The sequence below is a fragment of the Eupeodes corollae genome, chromosome 3 (genome assembly GCF_945859685.1).
Source record: "Eupeodes corollae chromosome 3, idEupCoro1.1, whole genome shotgun sequence".
In the NCBI taxonomy this organism is placed as follows: Eukaryota; Metazoa; Arthropoda; class Insecta; order Diptera; family Syrphidae; genus Eupeodes; species Eupeodes corollae.
The window spans coordinates 72324124-72333989 of NC_079149.1; positions in this window are offsets into that span (position 1 = coordinate 72324124).

Consider the following 9866-nt stretch of genomic DNA (forward strand, 5'->3'; position numbering starts at 1 on the left):
GTTTATTCATGTGAAAACAGAAGAAAACGAAAGCAAAAATGCATAAATCTTCTCTGAATTGGTTCATGTCTTGTTATATGAACGAAATAGTAATATGACCACACTATACACAACCGAATCTCTTTATGAATACTAGAATCCTTTCTTAACTATGTATGTAGTTTAAATGATCATTAAAAGTTAACTATCACTATCACTATTACTATCACTATCACTATCAAATAATAACACCTAAAAAGAAAACGCATAGAGACTTTACTTAAATGACATGTATCAAACATATAATTAAACTCTAAGGGAACTGTTTTGTGTGTTAAACTCATGGTATTAAACACCATTCCCTAAATATCAACAAGTCTTCTTGCAAAAGTAAACTAACAAAAGAAGATTTTATTCTTTTAAAAAGCTTAATGTCTCCAGCATGAATAAGGACGAATACTCATTACGATACACAAAGGTTTCCAACTAAACTAAAATTCCGAACAATTTTGAGAAAAATTGAATTGACAGTTTTTCTTACAAAAAATAAAAACCTAAATAAAATATAATAAAAGTTGATAAAAATTGATTTTGGCCTCAAATATCTTTTCATAACTTTGAGATATTGGCTTTAAACTACTTTTATCTTTTAAAAATATTGTTGTCAACATTTAGAAAAATGTAATTGACAGTTTTCTTACAAAAAAATTAAAACCTAAAAAAAACAATACTAAAACTTGGTAAAAATTTACTTTCGGCTCAAATAGCTTTTCAAAAATTAAAAATTTTCTCCTCGATATTCAGTAGTTTTTTTTAAATAAGACTCCAACAGTCCGCTTTTTATGAAAAATAAAAGCTAAATCCATTCTAGATAAAACTAGTCGCTATGACTCCACGTCAAAACGACAAAGGTCTTTGGAGGAGCCCACTCCCGTCCCTAAAAAGCCCAAAGTGCAGAACACCTCAACACTCCCAACATGGCCAGAGCACCTCTCACTATGGACGAAGAAGAAGAGGAAACAATCTCTCATCTCCTATGCACTTGCTCTGCTCTTTCACTCAGACGCAAACTTCATCTGGGGGACTACTCTTTTGATAATCCCAGTGAACTAGCTAAAAAGGATATCAAATATCTTCTTCGCTTTATAAAAAGCTCAAAATGGTTCGACTAGTTAGAAGTAATTCTCTAGATTCATGTGCATTTTTAATCCGCAGCCACGTTAACCTAACCTAACCTAACCTATTCACAGGCACACAGATATGATACTCGTTAATAAGCAACACATTTGTTTAAGGTGGATGATGGAACACCATCAAGGTCTGGACTAATTTATTATTTTTTTGTATGTTTTTGAGATCTGAATCAAACCATTGTGGTACATTGGAGTTATTAGGAGTTCCTTTAAGAGAAATTGTTTGGAAAAAAAAAAACAACTAAAAAGTGTATTGTAAAAAACTTTATAGCTATATATGTCGTTAATTTTGCAATTGAAAAATTATTGATTCTAGTCAATGGTACATAACAAATTGAAAAGTTCTACAAAATTAAACTTACTTAAATTAGACAGAAGGTTCATCTTCATACATAGAACTTCAATATCGGAGGACCTAAAGTCATCGATCAGGTAGCAAATAATAGTGTTTTTATCGCTAACAGAATTCCACCTCCTACAGTTTTGGAGTTATCAATATGGTGGTGATCACGTTTAATGATTTGATAGGAGGTATGAAAAAACTCAGAGTGAAAAATAGAGCTGTGCAGCCAAGTTTCTGTCAGCATTGTTTTGCTTTTTTATAGACCATATTAGTCTTTTTCTGAAGTCCATTTACATTTTTATAATGTATTCATATCTTATTAAACTGCTTTGTTGTTTTTTCAGCGTTATCCGATTTGGTGAAAAGGATTCTGACTTAATATGGCTGTTCGGTCTATTCAGAAATGTATGAGTTATGATATCAACGGGCAGGAACCATGTCGACTTCAGTACATGGAAAAAAAGTCGTTGACATTCTGTTGCATGTCGGTGCAGAAACAGTAACAATCATTGATTCATTGCTGTGGGCGTGTAGCTATATTATCAACTTTGTTAGAGAGAACAAATATTTGTTTTTTTCCAAGTTTTCTAACTGCTTCAGTTTTTTTTTTAACACTTCAGAATTTTCAGAAAGTTAGTTAGCAATTGTCAAACTACGATCATAAGTGCATGTGTTAGTTGTTGTTGAAAATAACACAATTAAGCCTAACACACGCCCAAAATACAAAACATAATTTAACTATTACAGAAAAACAATAAAATAAGGACGTTTACGATTGTGGAACACTGGTCCTAAGCAATGATTTTAATCCCACCTTATTTAGATTTAAATCTATAGATGAGCAGTTTAAGTTATATAAAATGTTAATTCGACTTAAAGCTTCATTATTCCCATAGTTAGTTCTATGGAAGCCAATATGTATAAAATCAAATGTACGCAGGTGATGAGTTCTGCCTCCGTAATTCAAACGTAGACAAGATTGCAGAAAAGGTGCATCAATTTCACCATTTATGAGTTGATAAAGAAATATTAAGTCACTATTAACACGCCCTTGGTGGAGAGATTGCATTTGAAGAAGCAGAATACGATGTTCATAGGGAGGCAGATCATAAGGATCATCCCAAGGAAGACTTGGAGACTTGAATGAAATTATGTTGAATTGATTCGATAATTCGTTAAAGAGTTCAACATAAAAAGAGAAGTTGATTGAAGACTGAGTTTTGAAATAAGTTTCCCATACCTTATTTCTTTTGTTACGCAGTACCAAATTCTTTCGTGTTCATACATTTATTCCAAAAAAAAACTGCTCCGTCAATATTAGAAAATGCTTATGCAAATGCTTTCAGCAATTGCAGAAATTGTTAAATCTTCAGACAACAACGGGAAATTAGCTCTTCCGAAATTAAAATTATATAAGCAATCAAAGGAATTAATGTGTTCAGTAAGGTGATTAATTCAAATCAAATGGGGTGGCGCAACAGTCCGTTGTGAACCAGGGCCTAGTGACTTACAACTCTCAACCATTCCTGTGTGCGAGTACTGTTGTCAGGAATGGAAGGGACCTACAATTTAAGGCCGAATCCGAACGGCTAGTTTGGGAAAGCACTTTTTCATGACAAGAATTACTCTTGAAGGATTTTTCAATTCCTCGCAAGAGGCAGTACCCGCGAAAATTATTTTTTTTAAATTAAGGTGGCACAGGCAGAGATTGAACCCAAGACCTCTTGCATGACAGTCCAACGCACTAACCATCATGCTACGGGTACTACAAGGTGATTAATTAAGTTAAGACCAAAGGGAGTGATATTTAAAATTAGTAATTCCTGATATATATTCTAGAACAAGAGTACTAATTAATAGCGTCGGAAGAAAATACTAAATCGAGAATTCGATTTTTTGAGTTTTTAATACAGCTTGTTTGCTGTAAGTCAGTAAGAGAGATTTTATTGAGAAAAGATAGTTCCAATTGCTTCTAGCATTTGCCTTCGGATGGAATCTAGTCAATTTTCGGTAAATTAAAATCACCTAGAATTGAAATATTAGTGTCAGAGCTGGACAAATTGATAATGAACTCTAATGCCAAGGAGAGTTCGTTATAAACAGACTCCAAACTTTTTGGAGAAACATAAACGTTTAAAATTAAAATAGCCTTAGTCTGTACATTTACTTTACACAAACCAGTTCAATTGATAGTTCAAATGGAAAAGATACAGAAGAAGAGAAGTGTGTATTTTTTACCGCTTTGAGAACACCTCCAAATTCTTTGCATTACCAACATTTTTTCATTGGTTGATCGGTTGATTGGGAATGAAGAAAATTTAAAAAATAAACACAACAAGACAAAAAAGAATTAGAATATACACTTTTTGTGCTTGCCAATTAGAAAAATTAAGGTTTTGCCTACTTTTTCGAATCATTTTTAAAATGGTACAAATATTTTTAAACCATGCCAATAATAGGGCGAATATTTTTGGTTTAGTCTTATTTTAGGGATAAATAATATAAAGAGAATGACTTAAACAAGGTACATTAACTTCAGAAATTTGTTGAGAATATTTAAATGTAATTAACTTCCAAAAGGAAGTTATTGTAATTGGTCCGATTTGTCCAATTAAAAATGATGACATTTCTCGACGTTTCAAGGTCTCTAGAGTCTAAATAAAAGATTTTTAGACAGATGTCTGTGCGTGTGTGGGTACGTACTTGGGGACTTTTTTCGTCGTCCATAAGTTAAGAACCAATGGAGATATTGACTTCAAATAAATTTTGTTATACAGATAATAATGCAGTATTATGCAGAAAGAACTCTCAAACAAATTGAGTGGGTAGTTTTTTTACCATAGCAATTAAAAAAATGACGCTAGCGACTTGTGTTAAATTTTTTATTATATATTGTAACTACCAAAGTAGTATATTTTTGGGAAATCAAAAAAAAAACTGAAAAAAAATATGTGTCCCCTCGAATATTTTACGAAAAAAAAATTATTTAATCTCCAAAATAATTGTATGCAACGAAAAATAACGTTTTTGACATCTGGTAAAATTATGAGAAAAATAAAAATAAAAACCCTAAAAAAAAACAATACTAAAACTTGGTAAAAATTTACTTTCAACTCAAATATCTTTTCAAAAATTTAAAACATTAGCTTCAAACTAATTTTATCTCACAGAAAATATTGTTTTTGACATTAAGTTAAGTTAGTCAGTTTGTTTTTATAAAAAATTAAAATCTACAAAAAATAGTACTAAAATTGGTATAATTATTTTTTTTTGACTAAAATCTCGTTTAAAATATAGATTTGGAAATCAAAGTATTTAATCATATGAAAAATATTTGTTTAGTGTTTAAATTTTTTAGAATAATTAAACGAAATGGGAAGTTATTTGTGTGGGCCACATCCCAGTCTCATTTATAATGTGTTCATCACATAACAAATAACATTTGTTTAATGGTCACTTATTTAAAAACTCTTTTTAGTTGATGTGATATTAGCACATTTACGTTGTTGGTTTCCCGTTTTAAAATAAAAAAAAAAAACATAAAGTGTTTTTTTTCTTTACTTTATTTCTTTATTAATATTTTATATAAAAGTACATTTTATTTTATATTCTAGGCTGCACCTCACAGTTAGAGTGTCGAATTAGAACTTCCATAAAAATAATTCTTAACATCATTATATGGGTTATTTTAATATTACCTTTTGTCTATGTTGCAAAAAATGTGTAATCTGAACTTTCCCACGATTAAAGGTAACGGGATGCGCTTGTGGTATGCGTGGGGGAAAGGGGGTGTATCCATTTCGGACACGTTTAGCAATGTATGCAAAAATGGCGTGGGTATCCGTTATGAGTGTGCCGTTAGGCAAAAGGGGAGTGACCGGGGAAACGGGATTCGGGTTGCAGGTTAAGGCTCAGACGTAACACCTCCCCCCTTAAGATTCTGCTCCGGAGAATCATTTTTTTGAATATTAATTTTTTTTCTAAAAATTATAAAAAGCGCGAATAAAAAAGTGTACTCATAAGGAATGAGTATTCGTCACTGTGTACAACGAGTACACCGAGTACAGCTAATATACTCATTTATCTTACTAGTCAAATACGAACTTCTTATATATCCTTTATCATAATAGAAAGAATTGATGGAGATCGGAGGCTGTGTAAGAAGTGTGCTAATGAAGAAAATTTGTTGAGATCAATTAATTTATATTAAAGAAGGGACCAATGAATTAGATTTTTACATATATGTTTTATTTATCAATTTTTTATTCGTTTTCTAGTTCTGTACATATTTCAGTTTTTTTACCATTATAATTTAAAAACATTATTTGACTAACTAAAACAGGGTCAGAACCAATTACACTTCGTTTTTCAGAAATTAATTGTCTAGCCGAAGAAAAAACTCGTTCTGAAGTAGCACTACTTGCTGGTGTAGCTAATATCTTACAGCTTACTTTAAATAAAAGCGGAAATTCCATTTGGTGCAAGTGCCACCAATGTAAAACATTAAAATTATCGTGGAAAGTTACATTTGTGTTTTCATAGTTGCGGAGTTCGTTATTCACTTTATCAGCAGAATTTACAGATTCTATAGGTTGAATAAAGTCTCTTAATAATTCCATATCATCCGATACTAAATTCTGAAACTCTTCATTTATTAATTGTTCTAAGCCTTGTGCTGCCTGTTCAGATATTTCATTTAAATAACTTTGCATAATGCACTTACATTCGTCTTTAATATTTTTTTTTCGGCTTCGTTAAATTGAATTAATTTATTTGCTGGAGGAAACAAAAAAAGGGCGATCTTATGAATTATTGTCAAATTTTGTAATACTATGGAGTCCAAAAAGGAATTTAATTTTGTTTTAAAATTTGAAATAGCATCTACATCTTCAGAATCAACAACGCATTTTTTTTAAGCGATCAACGTGAACAATTGTTAAATGAAGAGTTGCATAATTTTCAACCTCTAATTGCTTTGAAGTCTCTTCAAAAGGCTTAAACATTTTAGTTAACGAACGTATGTGACTTAAATTTATATTAACGATTCTTTGCAATTCGTTTTTTTCCTGTAATATATTTCAGATTTCGACCCAGTTTTTTTCGATTGAATCCAATAAATAAAACATCGTGTTCCATCATGTACACACACTGCTCTTTAGAGATGTGGTTAAGGAAGAATTTAAACCGGATTTTTTGAAATATTTGACAAGTTAGGTGCACATATTATTTAAATCAGCAATTTGAGGATTTTCTTTAATAGTTTTTTCTATGGCGTTATGTATCAAATGGTTGATGCAAAATATATTATGAAGTGATCGGAAGGCGGAAATCATGTTAGCACCTCGGTCCGTTACTAAAATAAAATTGTTATTAAGGTGGCATTCAAACTCACTTAACAAATGACTGATCTTGGACTTGATGTTTTGACCTAAAAGTTAAACAAAAACATTTGGTAGTAGATAGGTACTTAAAAAATAAGAGAATACCGCGCAAGAAATAGAAGTGAAACTTTTTAAAAAATAAATAATAAGAATGATTTAGTATGAGCAAAAGGGAGAGAAAGAGGGGAGAGAAGCATACTAAAAGAAATACAACAACATAAATTGTCTTGCATGTATACTTCGATCTGTTTTGTTCCGGCGTTCTCGGGGCGTCGGAATTATAGCTCTCTTTCTCCTTCTCTCAATGTAATCCAATGAGAGGACATGGACGAACCCCATTTCCTGTTTTTTTTTTTTTGTTAAAACATCTTGTGGGCAAAATGAAATATTTTGCCTACATTACGCTCTCCTCATGCTTTCTTTTTGGCTATATCTTTCTTCTCTCTCATTTTAAAAATTGTCCATAAAAACATAACGGATGCGGGATGACCCTTTCTTGAAATGTCGCTCTTAATTCTCATCCAATTATAGAATATCGAATGGCTAGCTATAGTTTCACTTCAAAAAAAATAATTGAAATCCACCTACCTGTACATGATTCAGTCTGGAATTTAAATTTCCTTCCTTAACGAAGTGTATTGTAAGCGATATGTATGACGTTCTCAAGAAGTTATCTGTCCAAATATCAGAAGTTAGCCCATATCCATTTTTTCTTATGCTTTTTATTTCAGCCTTTATAACTTCAAAACATTTATTGTTCAAAGTTTTTATGTTTCGCGAAAATTTTTTAAACCCGAATCTTCCACAAGTTTGAACGGTCGGCAATTTTCTATTGCCCAATGTGTTATTAAACGTATACTCTTTTTCTTGTCCTCATTGCAGACATTTGTTTTTACAATTGTGTTATCGGTTTTGAATTTTTTTATTATATAGCACTTATGCTTTACCAAATTAGAGGTGCTTTTTTGGTTATATTTATAAACACAAGAACAACTTCTGCAAGCTACCAAATTATCAATTGGATGACAATCTTTGTCTTCGATCAAACCAAAAACATCCCACACTTTACTTCGGCCTCTTTTATTATTAGTTTTAAATTCACCGCTAATTATTTTGGCTTTAATGGCAGAATTGTTTAACAAGCCAGTTACGCTGACCATTGAAATATCAGAATCATTTGTGGAATCCTAATAAATGTTTTAATTACATTAATAAATACGTAAAAATATGCAAAACCATGTCATATGACTTATTTCATTTAATTCCATGTTTAAATTTATTTTAAAAATATTGTTTTCGCCTTCACTCGATACAAGCCAGAGATAAACTACAAACTGCAATCATTTAAGTCAAAGCATTCGGTGTACTCGGTGTACTCAGTGTGTTAAAGACAGTTAGATTTGCACTTGTTTTGTTTGAATGAAGCACTTACGTACAGGAGAGAAATCAAACGGTGTATTTATTTCGATAACAGCATCGAATGTTGTACAATGTTTGTGGCTTATTGAGTGGAACTCATTTTCAGTGTACTCTAGTTAGCAAAATAATAATGAATAGAGTATAGTGAACTACTGTACTTGTTGAATGAATGCAAATGAATGCATTTCTTATCAAAATTCCTAACGAAAAAGAAAAGAATTATTCGGTCCAGTGCTTCTCACTGGCCGAATACAAGTTAGTGAAAGAGTTGTTAAAAAAGGCCACAGCTGAGTTCTTTAGCTACACGCCAAAAAGTGAAAAGCTTAATACGGTCCTTCTGAAGGGCATATGTTCCTGCACGGAACCGGAGGAGCTCTTAGCTGAGCTCCGCCAAAAAGCCAGTGACGATCTCGATTTTATCGGGGTCAAGCCTTTCATTACGGTGAAGTCCAGACGAGGGGGTTATAGGCTGCCAATGTTCCTCGTAAAATTATCGCCCCAAAGCAGTTTTGATAGTGTGAAGAGAATAGAATCTCTCGACAATCAAACTGTACACTGGGAGACATCAAAAAGGCACGACGACATTTTACAATGTACGAAGTGCCAGAGGTTTGGCCATGCCAATGCTAATTGCAATATGCAGTTGCGTTGTGTAAGGTGCGGAGAAACCCACAAAGAAGGAGAATGCAAGGTGGGGAATGAGCGGGTTGAGGATATGACCCTGCTCAAGTGTGTCCTTTGTGTAAACCAAGGGTACCCGGCTAGCTATAGGGGTTACCCTAAGGTCCAAGAAATGAAACAGAAACAGGCCAGTCAAAAAGCCGAAAGAAGTCGAACAGTTCGACAGGCTCCAATACAAAAATTCGTAGACCCCAAATTTTCCTACGCCCAAATGGTGTCAGGGAATGGGAACACGAGACAGGCTCCACAAAGGCATAAGAGGTGCAGCCTGACATTGTAGCCTTGTTGTTGAGCATTCAAGGTCAACTAACAGGACTGCAAAGTCAGATAAAGGAGCAAGGCAAAAGGGTAGATCATCTCTACTCTTTGTTGCCTAGCCTGGCGCAATTTAGACAATAATGGGCGCGCTGCCGGAGACGCGCCTTAAAGTCCTAGCTGTGAATGTAAATTCACTGATAAGAATTGAACGAAGAGCCAATATGTTCCAATTGTTGACAGACTACAGTCCCGATGTGTTTATGGCTAGCGAAACTAAGCTAAACCACAAACACAAATTGACTCATAAAAATTACAATATCGTAAGAAGAGACCGGCCCGACTCCACTCAAGGGGGCGGTGTCGCTCTCTTTTTACCAAAAGGCATTAATTATAAAGTCATATACAATAATAAATTGCGAAAGCTCAAGACGCTAGAAGTTTGCGTTGTATGCATCTCTCTCACTCAAGGGAAGCGGATGTATATGATTGCGGCTTATACGGCTGGAGCTCCGCAGGTTACTTACTTTGCTTCAGAACTCGAGATTCTTTTTAGGGAACTGAAACTGAGCTTGGAGAAAACTATTTCATCTTGGCCGGTGATATGAACGCAAA